This window comes from Gopherus flavomarginatus, chromosome 1 (genome assembly GCF_025201925.1).
Source record: "Gopherus flavomarginatus isolate rGopFla2 chromosome 1, rGopFla2.mat.asm, whole genome shotgun sequence".
Lineage (NCBI taxonomy): Eukaryota > Metazoa > Chordata > Testudines > Testudinidae > Gopherus > Gopherus flavomarginatus.
The window spans coordinates 205,444,579-205,461,622 of NC_066617.1; the positions used below are offsets into that span (position 1 = coordinate 205,444,579).

The window sequence follows — 17,044 nt, forward strand, 5'->3', positions numbered from 1 at the left end:
TTGGATATGTATATATACTGTGGTGGTGTTTGCTACAAGATTGTCCATTTGAGAGAGTTTCCTATTGAAAGCTTTCCAAATTGTGTGGTGTGGATTTGTAAATCTGTGAGAAAATAAGGAAACAAGTATTTTTCAGAAGGGTAATATATTCTTTTTCATTTGTCATTGGAATGAGAGAGGAATTCTCTTTAGTATATATTGTACTGGCCATTTAAAAAAAATTACATGGAACAATTTCCAGCATGATCTGGACACTCTTTAGAAACAACTAACTATACTGTTCAGTGAGAATATAAATGCAATCTAAAAATACATTAACACCTTTTTTCAAGGTGGTGAGGGAGACTGGTCATCCCCATACAAGCTTGAATGGCTTTATTATCAACTGTACAACATACTCTCATGTAACTGTTTGCTAGTGGTCTCCAAATATAACCTATTTGGATCATCTTTTCTCTTTTAGGAATGAAAGATTTAATTCTATTTTCTTTATGATCCTCCATCTCTCCCGAGCACAACTTACAAAATTTACCAGCTTATAATTTATTTTCCTATTACAGGCATATTTCAATACTTTCAGTAAGTCTTCACTGCAGAGTTCACCTATGTTTTTAACTCAACCGTCTGTCTACATACCGTTGCTTGGAGGTTTAAGCTTAGGCTCTGCTTTATCTTAAGATGGAACCTGTCCAGTTTGTAGTGAGGATGGAGGCTAAATTGCGCAAGTGGTGATAGGCTTCCCATAATTCCCCATGAAGGCCAAACAAGTTCTCCCACAATTGACTATGAAAGAATCCTAGATAACCCTAGCCCAAAGAGAACATAACAGCCATACTGGGTTAGCCCAAAGGTCCATCTATCGCAGTATCCTGTCGTCTGACGGTGGCCAATGCCAGAGGGAATGAACAGAACAGGTAATTATCAAGTGATCCATCCACTGTTGCTCATTCCCAGCTTCTGGCAAACAGAGGCTAGGGACACCATCCCTGCTCATCCAGGCTAATAGGCACTGATGAATCTATCCTCCATTAACATAGTTTAAACTGGATACGTTCTAGTCTTGGCCTTCACAACATCCTCTGGCAAGGAGTTCCACAGATTACTGTGTGTCATGTGAAAAAATGCTTCCTTTTGTTTGTTTTAAACTTGCTGCCTATTACTTTTGTTTGATGACCCCTAGTTTGTGTGTTAGTAAGACTTCCTTCTTGACTTTCTTCACACCAGTCATGATTTTATAGACTTCTATCGTATCCCCCCTTAGTTGTCTCTTTTCCAAGCTGAAAAGTCCCAGTCCTATTAATCTCTCCTCATACGGAAGCTGCTTCATTCCCCTAATCATTTTTGTTACTGTTTTCTTTATCTTTTCCAATTCCAATATATCTTTTTTTCAGATGGGTCGACCACATCTGCACACAGTATTCAAGATGTGAGCCTACTTTGGATTTATATAGAGGCAATATGATATTTTCTGTCTTATTATCTATCCCTTTCTTAATGATTCCCAACATTGTTTGCTTTTTTTTACTGCTGCTGCACATTGAGTGGATGTTTTCAGAGAACTATCCACAGTGACTCCAAGATCTCTTTCTTGAGTGGTAACAGCTCATTTAGACCCCATCATTTTATGTGCATAGTTGGATTATGTTTTCCAATATGCATTACTTTGCATTTATCAACATTGAAATTCATCTGCCATTTTGTTGCCCAGTCACGCAGTTTTGTGAGATCCTTTTGTAGATCTTCACAGTCTGTTTGAGACTTAACTATCTTGAGTAGTTTCGTATCATCTGCAAATTTTGTCACCTCATTCTTTATCTCTTTTTCAGATCATTTATGAATATGTTGAATAGGATCGGTCCCAGTACAAACTCCTGGGGGACAGCACTATTTGCCTCTCTCCATTCTGAAAACGGATCCCTTATTCCTACCCTCTGTTTCCTATCTTTTAACCAGTTACCAATCACTGGAGGACCTTCCTTCTTATCCCATGATAGCTTGCTTTGCTTAAGAGCCTTTGGTGAGGGACCTTGTCAAAGGCTTTCTGAAAATCTAAGTACATTATATTCACTGGATCCCCCTTGTCCACATGCTTGTTGACCTCCTCAAAGAATTCTAGTAGTTGGTAAGGCATGATTTCCCTTTACAAAAACCATGTTGACTCTTCCCCAACAAATTATGTTCATCTATATGTCTGACAATTCTGTTCTTTACTATAGTTTCAACCAGCTTGCTCAGTACTGAAGTAAGGCTTACCGGCCTGTAATTGCCGGGATCACCTCTGGAGCCCTTTTTTAAAAATTGACGTCACATTAGCTATCCTCCAGTCATATTGGTACAGAAGCTGATTTAAATGATAGGTTACAGACCATGATTAGTAGTTCTGAAATTTCACATTTGAGTTCCTTCAGAACTCTTGGGTGAAATACTATCTGGTCCTGGTGACTTGTTACTGTTTAGTTCAGGGCTTTTCAAACTGGGGGTCGTGACCCCTCAGGCATTGCAAGTTTATTACATAGTGGGGGAGTTGTGAGCGGTCAGCCTTCACCCCCAAGCTCTGCTTTGCCTCCAGCATTTATAATAGTGTTAAATATAAAAAAAAAGTTTTTTTTAATTTGTAAGGGGGGTCGCACTCATAGGTTTGAGGTGTGAAAGGAGTCACCAGTCCAAAAATTTGGGAACCATGGGATTAGTTTATCAGTTTGTTCCAAAACAACCTCTGACACCTCGATCTGGGACAGTTCTTCAGATTTGTCACCTAAAAAGAATGGCTCAGGTTTGGGAATCTCCCCCACATCTTTAGCTGTGAAGACAGATACAAAGATTTAATTTTGTTTCTCCACAGTGGACTTATCATCCTTGAGTGCATCTTGATCGTCCAGTGGCCCTGCTGGTTGTTTAGCAGGCTTCCTGTTTCTGATATACTTACAATTTTTTTTTTTTTGCTATTACTTTTTGAATCTTTCACTAGCTGTTCTTCAGATTCTTTTTTGGGCTTTCTAATTATATTCTTATACTTCATTTGCCACTAGGATTTAACTTCCACTTTTTAAAAGATGCCTTTTTTGTCTCTCACTGCTTCTTTTACTTCGTTGTTTAGCCACTGTGGCACTTCTTTGATTCTCTTAACAGTGTTTTTAAATTTGGGGTATACATATAAGTTGAGCCTGTATTATGGTGTCTTTAAAAAGTTTCCATGCAGCTTGCAGAGATTTCACTTTTGGCATGGTACCTTTTAATTTCTGTTTAACTAACTTCCTCATTTTTGTATAGTCCCCCTTTCGGAAATTTAATACCACAGTGATGGGCTGCTGTGGTGTTTTCCCAGCCATAGGGTTGTTAAATTTAATAATATGGCCACCATTACAAAGCAGTCCAGCTATATTCACCTCTTGGACCAGATCCTGTGCTCCGCTTAGGACTAAATCAAGAATTGCCTCTCCTCTTGTGGTTCCCAGGACTAGCTGCTTCAAGAAGCAGTCATTTAAGGTGTCAAGAAACTTTATTTCTGCATCCCATCCTGGGATAAATGTCCCAATCAATATGGGGATAGTTGAAATCCCCCATTATTACTGAGAATTTTTATTTGTAAAGCCTTTCTAATCTCCCTGAGCATTTCACAGTCACTATTAAGAGCCATGAGATATGTCCCTCTCCCCCGCCACAAACATGGACAAGTGCAGACATGGGGAGGACACAGTAAAATGGTTGTGGTTTTGCAATGGGGATGCTCACGCTTGGACTAGGCTAATTAATGTACCCTTAAAGTGAAATGGTTCCCCATCCCTAAAGAGAGAATATTTAATCATCAGATTTGTTGTTACTTTTGGGCAACAGTTTGAAAAATCTACAAATTGATGCATGAGGATATTACTTTTATGCGCAGTTTAGTTGAGATGCCTAGAAATAATCTATTCAAGTGAATGATTGGATAAATTAAAATAGTAACAATTATCAAAATTTCAACATCTTAATTTATACTAATGGTGTTAATGTTTAATTAAACACTTTTTTTTAATAAATTAATGCCGCCAACCCATGGTAAGCTTTAAAAATTATATGAAAAAAATACTTTTAAGTGACTAACTTGTCCTTTCCTTGAGTGTGGTATCCTGGGTTTGAGTTACAAATATCAGAGTTATGAACTGACCAGTCCACCACACACCTCATTTGGAACTGGAATTACACAATCAGGCAGCAGCAGAGACCTCCTCCCCCCCCCCCAAATAAGCCAAATGTAATAATATGTTAAATGTAAACTACTAAAATAAAAAAGGAGGGGAGGAGCAGCATTTTTCTTCTGCATAGTAAAGATTCAAAGTTGTATTAAGTCAACGTTCAGTTGTAACCTTTTGAAAGAACAACCATAACGTTTTGTTCGGAGTTATGAACAACCTCCATTCCAGAGGTGTTCATAACTCTGAGGTTCTACTGTAGTTAAAAGTGTTTATTATTAAACCTCTTCAGTGCATGTGTACAAGTTTCCACTTGTCTTTCAGAGAGCTAAGTAAACTACAGACGCACTCTAGTTTATTCTGATAGCAGGGTCTGTTGCTGAGGAGCCAATCAGAACTATGCACATTCATTTCCCTTGTAGAGGAAGCGGATTGGTAGTATCTAAGACCAGGGACATAGAGAACCACCATTCAAACTGAAGTAATGGGGTAAAAAGAAGAAAACTGCTGTCTGGCGGGCAAGACAAGTGTTAAGTACTTGCCCATTTTTTCCCATTGTCTTGAACACATGGACTCTTTCTTATGCAGAACCCTGTTTTGTCAGTCTGGTTATCACAACAAATTTTGTCATTACAGCTAAACAAATAGTTACAATAGCATAACATAAGAATGGCCATACTGTGTCAAATCAGTGGTCCATCTAGCCCTGTATCCTGCCTTTGGACAGTGGCCAGCATCCACTGCTTCAGAGGGACTGAACAGAACAAGACAATTATAGAGTAATCCATCCCTTGTTCTCCAGTCCAAGCTTCTAGCAGTCAGAGATTTTAGGGACACCCACAGCAGGGGATGCATCCCTGACCATTTTGACTAAAAGCGATTGATATACTTATTCTCCATGAACTTTTTGAACCCAATTATATTTTTGTATAATGTATGGGTGATCCTTGGTTTTTATATGTTATTTTACAGGGCTGAACTACAAAATACATGTTGGATACAAATCTAGTTACAGTCATTGGTGTGTTAAATGGTTTCATTTACCTTTTTTAAAATAATCCAGTGATGGTAGTAGAAATTCATTGGCTGTTTTGTTGATTCTAGTTTCTTTATTATTGGAAATTCTGATAACCGTCAAATGTGTTTTTAGTTGCTATACTGACAAACAGGAAAACTTACCCTGGACATCTGAAATATGCTGATAACTTTGATAATGTTATGGGAGGTGGTAATCAGATGTAGCGTTTGAGAATTCACTTATCCATATGTGTATTATGGATCATATTTCTGGAATAATGAAGCCTAATACACAATTTTTTTTATAGAACCGCAGATGCATAGATGTAGCATCTTGTACTTTTTTTTTCTTTCTTGTGTATACTAACTTCTTTGTAATAAAGGTTCAATATAATATTACAAGTTTAAACTTTTTATATAAGCACTCTTTTTATGGTATGCATTTTAACAAGTTAGGGCCTGATTGATACTGCAGATATTTACCTACATGCAAATGGTCACATTTAAAGCAGTGGGACTGGTTGCTGTATGTTAGTGTTCGCAAGATAGAGCCCAGAAGCTGCAATGAGGTATTACACTTTTTTTTTTTTTTTTTTTTTTTTTTAATTTAAAGCTAGTATCACAAACTTTTTCAGGTGCAATATAGCAGGAAGTCAGTTGACTATAAAGTTAATAGAATTTCATTGTTGAATGGCTTATATATGTCAGCAGACTTTCACTGTTACTCTGTATACTTAATATGCAATATGTTTTATAAGTTCTGTTTGTTGTATTTGTTCATGAAAGTCATTTATATGACAAACAGTGTCTGGGATACATGGTATTACAAATGCTACATGTGTGTACAGGGTTGAAGGGAAAATGTATAATACAGTATTTTGAGACATAATGACGATGTATGGAAACTCTATCATAACTACTTCCCCGTGTATACATTTAATATTGTTTTATTTTGTCTTACCATAGTGCTCAGAAACTTCAATCAGCATCTGGTTCCCATCATATTGGATGGTACATAAAACACAGCATAAATGCAGTCTCTGTCCCAAAGAGTTTACAGTCAGAATTTCCTGACTTGATAGCTTTTTCATTCAACCGTATCATTCTCCTAATGTAGAGTTGGGGTTTTTTTGGTGGGGAATTAATACATATTTAAAAAAACGCTCAAATAAAACAAAGGCTGCATGCTAGTGTATTTGAAAGTCTACTGATTTGCAGAACTTTGGCAATAGCACGTCTAAATTTCATTATTTGCAAGTGTGGCTAGAAACCACTGATGATGTCTTAGGGTGGCTCTCTGGAGAGAGCTTGTGTCCTGTCCACATAGGATCTGTGGAGCAGCATTCCAAACTGTGTGTTTTGCACAGTAGCCCTTTGCATCTTCGTGTCCGCATGAATCCTCTTTCGTTCTCTTTGCTCCTTCCTTAGCCTACAAACTTTCAATACACTGTGAAGCTAAAGTAGTGCCACACATGTTCATAGCATGGCCTTCCTTACACTTTGAGCTTAGTGAAAGACCTTGTGTGAAATGTATTATACATATAAAAACAGACTGTTGGAATAGAAATGCTCAGCCACCTTAACGCTAGTGGCCAGTGCGATTACCAGTATAATTTTTTTTTTAATTGCTCTTTCCTATGGGAACACAAGGTATAAGCATTTCTTGTGCAAGGGGCTACTTTGTATTTAACAGCAAAAACAAGGAAATATTTATGATTGCAGATTGCTTCACCACAGAAGTCTGAGTATAATACACCTTCTAAAATAACATCTACTGTCCTGTCACTTAATTTGCATAGTGTCCAGTTGCTGTCATTTACAGCAAGCTAAACATGTTTTAAAAAGAATTTCCTTAATGGTAGTAGTAAAGGTAAAAAGTTAAAATGAGGAAAGCTTGTTTGCATTTGAAGGGGAAATGTTATATTTTTATCACCAGCCCGTTATGGCTTATACAATAACTGAACAGTTAAGTTCAGTTAAAAGAACAATATCTGTTTCCCAATTCCGGTAAATATTACCACAGAGTTAAGTAGAGCATCTATACATCTAAGAACATTCTGGTTTTCTTCTACTCACCATCCATTTTTCCAAGACAGTGGTACGTGAGGTAACAAGTTTAATCTTTAGTTCACAAGATTGAAGAACTATCTTTTGAAATCATTCTCTCTTCTGCATAACTTAGAGATAAATGCTACTTCTAAGTGACTTTATATTTTTAGAACACTTTTTTTATTATCAGTTTAACTACTGCTTTTATAATGAAAGTAGAAAGTAAAAATTATAAGATAATGTCATGTTTAGCCAAATAACCCATTTTTTCGTTGGGGTAGGGAGAAAAAGATGTATGTGGCAAACTTTTTTTTTTTTTTCTTCCAAATGTGTACTTACCTGTTGCAGCCCAATGATTAGATTAATGTAGCTTTGTGCATTTAGGAACATAAATTGCCATGTTAGATAGATCAGACCACTGATCAATCTCAGTTACCTGTTTGAGGGGCCAGTTCTGGATGCTTTTGCGAAGGTGCAAGAAACCCCATTTTGGAATAACCTGCCTATGATAGACGTTTCTTTCTAACTGCCTGGGGTTAGCAGTTGGATTATGTCCTAAAGCATAAGGGTTTGTAATTATAGATCGTTTTGTCCTATCTAATGTAATTTAAGATGCCATTTGTTAATTTCTTTTTAAAGGATTATAACTTTTTAAGTTTTTGGCCTCAATAACATCTCGTACTAATTGTGTTGTTTGAAAAATATTTCCTTGTATCTGTTTTACATCTGTTGCTCTTCAATTTTATTTGTCTTTTATTCTATTATTATAAAAAAGGATGTATGGAAGTTTTTGACTTACCTCCTCTACATTATTCCTTTTATACACCTTTATGATCTCAACTCATATTTTTCTGATTTCTAAAGTATTATATAGATTTAGGACAAGATTTTCAGTCCTCCATGCCTAAATATTAGGCTCCAAAATCCATGTTTAGGCATATAAGTAAATCCTGCCTTGAGTCTCCCTCTCCATCCCCCTTTCGCCAAAGGCACTGAGACTTCTAGTTCCGGTTGATTTGCTTGAGCTCTGACTGTTCAGCAAGTCAAAAAATGAGGCCACTTTTTATTTTGGTGCCTGAATATAGGATTAGGGGCCTAATTTTTGGACACTCAGATTTTACCCTTAATCTTAATCTGATGTGGAGTTATTTTCATGTATTCATTGCCTTTCTCTGGATTTCTGTTATAGATAACTTAGTGAAATTGCACACATGTTAATGCAATGTTAAGGTTGTATAATTACACTTGGGACCTGTTGCTTAGGGAGCTCACAGCAGAAAGCTCAGTGATAGTTGTTTAGGAAGTATACAGTGGGACAGTATACAATTCCCAAATTACATGCCGATATTTAAAGGTGCTCCTGATGGAAGAAAATCTGTGTTGTGACTAGAAGAAAGATGTGATTTGGGAACAATGTGTCTTAAAGACAGCCTTTCTCCTTACATTCTATTCTAAGTTGATGATAATGAAATTACATGATCACATGCTATTTTTTCCACAGGACTTATGCCTCATTCAGAGGCGGTGCTTTGGGAATGATGCAGCAGTTCAAAATTTGTTTGTATTCTTTTCAGTGTGTGACCACACAGATTACTTTCCATGGTGCTGCACACCATCCAAACCTTGCACTAAATAGGGAGTTAATAGTGGGCTCAGCATTGTAGTATTTGAGCCTAACAAACAGTGAAGTTATTCTCCTAGCACCCAGAGATCTGAACTTTTTCACAGATTGGAAATTGATGCACAGAAAGATTATGGCCAATATTTGCAAAACTCTCCATTAATCTTGAGAGTCTCAATGATTGAGCACACAGCTTGAGAGGTGGCCTGATTTTTCAGAGTACAGTACGTGGCATTTTTTTTTATTGTACTTCAATGTCTACACAGTGCTCTGAACACACAGTTAGTTCTTGCAAATAGCTGTAGGAGGTAGGGAAATATGTATTAACTTGTTTTACATACAGGGAAAACTGAAACAGAAAGGCAAAGTGACTTGCCCAAAGCTACACAATGAGTCAATGGAAGAGTCTGGTTTAGAACACTAGGCATTCTGGCTCCCAATTCTGTGCTTATTTCCTGCAGACCTTACTACCTGAAATGATGAACATCTACATTTACTATTGATTTTAGTGTGTATGGTACTTCAGAAAATCAGGCCTTATATGTCTGAAGTTGGGTACCCAAAAAATGAGAATAAAATTAGTGGCCGCATCACAAAATTTTGGCATAAATGACTTGCCATCTTCACATATCAAGCCTGTAGTGGGGTCAGGGATAGAAACCAGTTCTTCTGTATGGCATTCATCTGCCTTAACCATATTTCCACCTCTCCTCTTCTCAAAGTCTCCTGCCTCATTCAAGACATATCTTCCAACTTTGCAACAAATGTTGCTGAGTTCCTACAATCAACCCTGTTCACTACACAGCCCTGATTCAGTCTCTGCATGCTCAGAGAGGCAGGTGTCCTGTAGATAAAATAGTATGTGACATGTAATTAAAGACTATTGTGATACATATGCATGGACAACCTTAATTCTGGCATTTCTAACTTTTGAGTGCTTGACTTTGTAACCTTAGTAACATTCTTCTAAAATTTATTTTTAGAATGTAAGTTTATAGATGCTTTTCTTAAAAAAAAAAAAAAAAAAAAAAAAAAGCATCTGTAATGCCACCAGATATCAGCACTGCAGCACACACCTCTAAAATTTGATCTAAAGGATTAGCTGCAGTAGCTTAGAGTAGGAGTGTTGTGTTATCTTTGGTGGACTGGCCACCAAAGGATCCATAGTATGGTGAAACAGTGGGTTATATATACATGAGTAGCCCCATTTTACAGACAGCTATTTTGTGTACTTAGGTTTGACAGATTGTTTCTTGACAGTGTGGATAAATGGTTTAGATGTGACCGTGATATTGGAAATCTAGGTTTTGTTCCCAACTTATATAACCTCTTGTTGGGGTATGAGACCTTGCTTAGTAAATAAAAGGTTTTGAAATGGCACAGATTTACTACCAGTTACTACTAACACTTGAACTTAAGCTCTCTTGAATTACGTTTCACAGCCCGAGTCAACTGACTCAGGCTTGCCCTGCAGGGCTAAAAATAGCTGTGTAGGGAGTCATGTTTGAGCTGGAGCCTGAGCTCTGAGACCCTCTCCAATGCCAGGTTTCAGAATCTGAGCTCCAGCCTGAGTCCGAACTACTACACCGCTTTTTTTAGCCCTGCAGCATGAATCCCACAAGTCCAAGTCAGTTGACCAGGGCTCTGAGAATCTGTGTGTGTGTGTATATATGTGTACACCCTTGGTCCTAGCCCTTCCTTTGGGCCACAGAGAGATGGGATAAGTGCAGGAGGATTCCAATTTTTAATCTGTTACATCCAGAGTGGATTTGATTTAAATCAATTTGATTTTAAATCATGATTCAAATCACTAGTCAGGAAGACTCGATTTAATCATGGTTTTCTACATAAAAGTGCTTTCTTGTTGGTTTTTATAACATATTCTTCACAACTCAGAGATAGATGTTTCATTTTTAGAAGGCTCACACTATATATTTTTAAAGTAAACTGATTTATTTTGAAAACTTTACAGATTAGTTTTACAGCTATATCAGAAAATGAATGATTAGTTATTTCATTTACCAAAGGTAATTGAAGCAGATATTTATGAAGTCATTGGGAGGTGAACTGTCTGCAATTCAACAGGTTAATCATTCATATTTGGAGGATTTTCTTGCCATGCTGTATTAGGGGAACATCACCAAAAAGACATTCAAATTGTTTTATTTAACTAAAACAACAGTGTTAAATATTCTGGATTTTTTTCTTCAACAGCAAACATATGCTTGTTTTGTTAAAATATTATATGTCCTTCGCTTCTTACATTTATCTCCAGACTTCTCCTTGTACAGATCTATTCCTCCCCTAACAATCTACTATTCATTGAAGTTTTTGATACACAAATTTGCAGAGCGACAATAGAGTTGAGGTCTGTTATTCCTCACCTGTATATATTTATTTATATATTTTAAAACATTTTTGCTGTTAACAATCATGTTACCTCTGGGGAGACACATCCACAGTTTGCGAACTGCAGCAGTAAGCATTTCTGATGGTATCTTCTAGACTGAGCACTGAGTCCCATTAGGTAGATAGAAAGATTAATCTAAATAATCTATACAGAAGCCTGTGGAACACCATAAAATTGAGTCCCTAATCCATGAACTATTGGAACTCATTTACAAAACTTTTCTTAAACTTTACGTAATATATATTGTCTCAGACTATAGAATTAGAATTTATAATCCCTATTCCATGATGAGATATCTTTGAGCTATAATGTATCTTAATTCAACCTATCTTTAGATAGGCTTTTTCCTCAAAAAGCATTTTATCAAAAAACAAAACCAAACTTTGAGTTTTGTCCACCGTGGTCACACCTGGAGCAGTTCCTTGTGGCATGCTGAAGTGAAACACCAAGGTGATGCATGTACCCCGCTAACAGAAAGTTTAGGGTTTTTGGCAACAAGCCAGGAACAAAATGCAGAGTAAGAGACAGCAAATGCTGATTTTCAGCATTGGTGTCTTGCTCAAATCTGAATGGACTCTCGTGGGGCCAGTAAAAAAGGCACTTTGTTGTTGTCTCCAGAATTAGTCTTCTGTCAGACTTTAACCTCTTGCTGCAAACCATGGACGTGCTAGAGCTCTTTGATGAAAATCACTGGAAGAATATTTATAATGGAAAGTGTTAGACACTCTTAAGTTTAGGTGCTGCTGCCGCCGCCTTTGTAACAAACTGCACAAGGTGGGGATGAAATCTACTCAAGATCACCAGTCCTTATCAGGGACATCAATTGAAAGCACATTTGAAATTTCTAGACCAAATCTAAAAACTTAAAATCTGAATTATGCTGAGTCACAAAAGTGTTAGAAATAAATAAAACTGAATATACAATTTCTGAACCCTCACATCTTCTGGACTCATCTGATGTAGCTCTAACATTTTCAGTTAAATTATACCTTTGACGTAATATGCATACAAAATCTTATATGGATTGGTTTTTTGCTTGGCAAAATTGAAGGTTTATACAAGGTTTTCAAAATTGAGGTTATAATGAAAGGCGTTTCAACCTTATTTGTCTTGTAGGAGACTAGCATATCTCCCTAATTTTCAAAAATTAAATTGCAGAATTTAAAAAAACAAAACAAAACTTGTGGCCTTTTCTTTATAGTATAGAATAGTGGTTTTTGACCTGTGATCTGTGGATGCCTGGGGGTCAGCAGACTATGTCTAAGATTTCCAAAGGGGTCCGCACTTCCATTTGAACTTTTTTAGGGTTCTGCAAATGAAAAAAGGTTGAAAACTACTGATGTAGAAAGACAGTCCTGATGGTATTTTCTCCAACCTACCACTCTTTTTTTTTTTTTAATTTATATAATAGAAATTTCCATCTTGTCTGTCGTGGAAGACAGGACCAGTGGGGATTATATCAAATACAGGGAAGTAAAAACTGATAGGAGAAATAATTTTCATTCATACTGTTTTATTTTTAATGTCTATTTAACACTCACTTGAGAGAATAACTTTTTAATTGAGAAGACAGATGTGATGAAGCCTTAATGTTCGAGATACATTTGAACTATCCAAGGAGTTCTCTAGTAAAAACTAGAAAGAGCAGCCTTAATATCCTGAAACATTAAGGTGAAAAACAAGCAAAATCTTCCTTCTCTCACCCTTCAACCCTTTTTTTTGCGGGAAACCAAACCTTTTAGACCTACATTACAAAGAAGCCAAAGGAACGGGGGGGGGAGCACAACTCTTTTTTTTTTTTTTTTTTTTTTTTTAAATTTTGCAAATTGCCTTTATAGATCCAGCATAAACATTAGCTTGGTTGGACTGCACATCCTGTGTGTGTGTTGTGTGTGTATGGTATACATTTTACAGTAGAAATAGTAATATATTAAGCTTCACATCTAACCAGTAAAACAAGAATAGAAAATACCACTTACATGGAGGCCACAGTTTTACTGTAATCTTGTCAGACATTCAAAACACTTGTAAAATCAGCTTTTCTGACAATAAATTCTGTAAAGATATATTATCAGCACAGGCTCCTCACTCCTACCTTTCTCGGGTAGGAAGCACAAGACCCAGGACTCACCAAGATTTAAGACTTTTGTTTCCTAAAGGCAGCAATAGTGTTTTGGGACATGAACCATGCCCCTACTAGTGGGCAGTGGCGGCTCCAGCCACCAGTGCTCCAAGAGCATGCCTGGAGTGGCAAGCTGCGGGGGGCGCCCTGCCGGTCCCTGCGAGGATGGCAGTCAGGCAGCCTTCGAAGGCTTGCTTTCGGGAGGTTTGTGGATTTGGCAGCAATTTGGCGGCAGGTACGCCGAAGTTGCGGGACCAGAGGATCTCCCGCAGGCAAGCCGCCGAATCTGCGGGACTGGAGACCTCCCACAGGCAAGCTGCCGATGGCAGTCAGGCAGCCTTGCTTGGGGCAGCAAAAAAGCTAGAGCCACCCCTGCTAGTCAGCACATGCTACAATGAATTCTAATTGGTGGCCTTGGAATCTTCTAATCAATAAAGAGTTTCTTGCAGATGTTGCATCTATTCAACTGCTGCTCTGGTTCTTTATGTTATGCACTTCCCTTTGGGTGTCCTGTTTGCATGCCTTCCTACCTTCCAGTGAGGCCCATTCATTATACGTTAAAAATTGTATCTTTCAAGGTTCTGTAGGGTTTGACTTCTACTAACCAAGAAGCCCTGCTCAGTCTCTGGAAGTACTTAGTCAAGGTTTACATGCCTTGATGTTTTGCTTTGTTGCCTATGTTTCAGCACTGCATTTTTTTCACTAAGCCTTGGTGGTTGTTTTTTCCCCTGTAGGTTCGAAGTTCTCAGTTTCAAAGCTTCCTGCTTTAAGTGTCTTTATTTGCCCTTCAGGTTATCATCCATTTCCTCAAGCCTTTGGGAGGAAGGAAAACTGTTCAGTCACTTCAAGCAATGTCTGCATGACAGAAAAATCTATCATATATTAGCATGTTCATCAGCATCCTCTTAAGCACACAACTGTCATGGGAAATGCTTCCAAGCCTACCTCAAGAAACCCCTAGCAATTCCTGTAAGTCCAGCATGAAGCCAACCTGGAGTGCTCCAAATGAAAATCTCTCTAAGCAAAAAACATGTCGGCCTTCACTGCTAAATGCTGGTACTGCAGTGGCACAGACCCAGCTTCTTCTCCAGGTTGGCCTAGTGGGACATCTTCAACTCTCCACCATCTTTCAACATCACCTCTGCAGCTGGGGACTCTGCCACGTGTTGAGACCTAGCCAATAATTTATCTTTCGGATCAGTGTTTCTGAGCTCTGGCTCATTGGGTGAGGTCTCATTTCTTCATAAGAAGTGCTGTGAGGAGGAGCTGAAAGAACCAGCAGCCTTCCAGCTCTGAAGGCTGCAGCTGCATGCAGCTTTTTGTTAAGGCACCTGAACCGGTAGGGTTCAGGATAAGGAGACAAGTCAGGAATCCTGATTACTTCTGTATATTTGGGAACCTGGACAAATTACTCTTTATTTCTGTGACTATCTTCAAGGTTTCTTCATTATTTCTTTCTTGTCCTATGTTGAGAATTGGCTGAGCTTGATGGGCAATGGGAGTGATTTTTTTGTACAAAGATCAGCCCTCTATGCTGGGAGTTGGATCATTTACTGGGCAGAGTATTGGGCCTGACTCCTCCTGAGACACTGTTGATGACCCATGCCCCTAATTTGCATCTCTTTATATGAGGGCAAGATCTTGATTCTACTGAGATTCAGAAATTGGACTCTTCTAATGCCAAATACTAGAACTTAGAAGCTGGGGCACTCTTCAATGCCAAATACATCTCCATGGTAGAATATAGTGTTTCTACGTGTGAGGATCCAGCTTCTCATCAGCTTCTTAAAAGCTTGCCACGTCAGTTGGCCTTGAGTTAGGGTTGATACAGGTATCTGTCAAGGCCTTGGTCAAGAGGTACCTGAGCCAGTAACTCCTGTCCAACACCTCTATGCCCTTGCACCTCTATTTTGGAACAGCTGATGGTGTGGCAGGTACTTCACATGGCTTCAGCTTTCTGAGAGGTGGTTGTGGGGGGGAAACTCACCCCCAAGGACACCTCTGGCCACATCTTCCATTCAGCGCATTGAGGGATCATCTTATATTCTCTTATGGCCATAACCTTTCTCTTGGGCCCTTTTGTGAAACAGAAGAAAAAGGGCCTGTTTCAAAAGTTATCTTTTCCAATTGCAATACTTTTTAAGGCAGCATAGTATATATTTATATAAGATGTTCTGCCTCTATAGCATTAGCAGTCACCAAAGGTTACTAAGCCCCCTTTCAATAAGCACATAAAAGAAGTTACAAGGAACTGTAGAGCATCTAGTTGATCCATCCACATTTAGTATCTGCTGGTCCTTCAAGGGAGACAACAAGTGTTCTAACTCCTATGGCCCTGGTCATCTCAGACACCTGGTTTTGAGTACTCTTTGGTAGGGCTATACAATCAGGTTTTTATAAAGCACTTCAGATTTCTCTCTCTATTATGCCGTCTCCTGCTCCCAGTCACATTCTGTTAAAACTCTTGAGAATCTTATTGAAAAGAGATGCTCTGAAGAAATCCAATCCCTCCTGGTAGAGACTCACCAACTTCTAATGTTATTTCAGGTACTGTTTGGTAATCAAAAAGACAGGAGGGCTCCCACTAATTCTGTATTTCAGGGTCCTAATTCAGTGTTTTGTCAGAGATTCAAGTTGGTCATCCTGAAAGAAGATACCCTGTTGTAGAGCACAAGGATTTGGTATGCGCTTTAGACTTTGGACATTTTATATGCATTTGGAAAATATCTTATACTTACAATATGGCAATTGCTCTATCAATTTTGTATTTTGCCTTTTGATTCGGCATTAGCATTGTGTGTTTGTATGAAGTGTTTGGTGGTAGTTGTGTCCTGCTTATACAGAATAACAATTCTAATCCCCCTACTTGAAAATTGGGTAATCAAAGACACTTGTCTGGAGGATGTCAAAAGATTGGTTTGTTACCATTAGGGCATTGGAGGTGCTAGGGTTCAAGTTCAATTACCCAAAGTTTCAATTAGTTTCCAGCTGGCAATTAGATTACATAAAAGCCTTGCTAAACACAACTCGTCTGAATGTTTTCATGTGAGAGAGCCTCTAGGGGCCTTGAGATCCTACGGGAAACAACTATCACATCTGGGCAACAGGTGTCTTCTGGACTTCCCTGTTCTAATAGCAGTCTAAAGACAATATTCATTTAGGATTTGAGTTCCAAATACCACCCATCCAAATTGTGGTGAGCATGGCTGTTCACCATTGTTTTGGAAAGGAGCACAGTCCCAGATTCATGAAAGATGTTAAGAGAGCTGGCATATCAAAAAATAGCCCCAATTTCAAATGTACAGTCTGACCACAATATTATTATACATAAACAAATTTAGTGGTACCAGTTGTGTCTTCACTGCCAGAAAGCCCTGTAAAAGTGGCAGTGGTCTCTGACCTCAAGTACATTTCTGGTTGCCTTGTATTTAGCATGTAGATAGATAGATGGAGTCAATTCACAATAGATCTGCAGGAATGGTCTCAGGATTCAAGAGTTAATGGTAAATAGTTACCCACTGATGGAGAACATAAGAGGTGGTGCTTTTTACCATCTGTTTGAACAAGTTATTATGACACCAAGAAAAGAGTTTGCTGCCCAAAAACATTTTTTTCCATCTGTTGGGGTAGAAGGCTTCTGCATGACTTCTCTA

The 17,044-nt window shown here is 38.2% G+C and overlaps 2 protein-coding genes across 4 annotated transcripts in view; both read left to right on the plus strand.

Annotated features, from left to right (window-relative positions):
- Window positions 1-17,044, plus strand: part of TTC3 (tetratricopeptide repeat domain 3) — a 367,670-nt gene that overhangs the window by 251,503 nt on the left and 99,123 nt on the right. The gene's annotated exons all lie outside the window — the stretch shown is intronic.
- The window catches only part of DYRK1A (dual specificity tyrosine phosphorylation regulated kinase 1A), a 156,838-nt gene that overhangs the window by 3,796 nt on the left and 135,998 nt on the right, over window positions 1-17,044 (plus strand). The window lies entirely within an intron of this gene.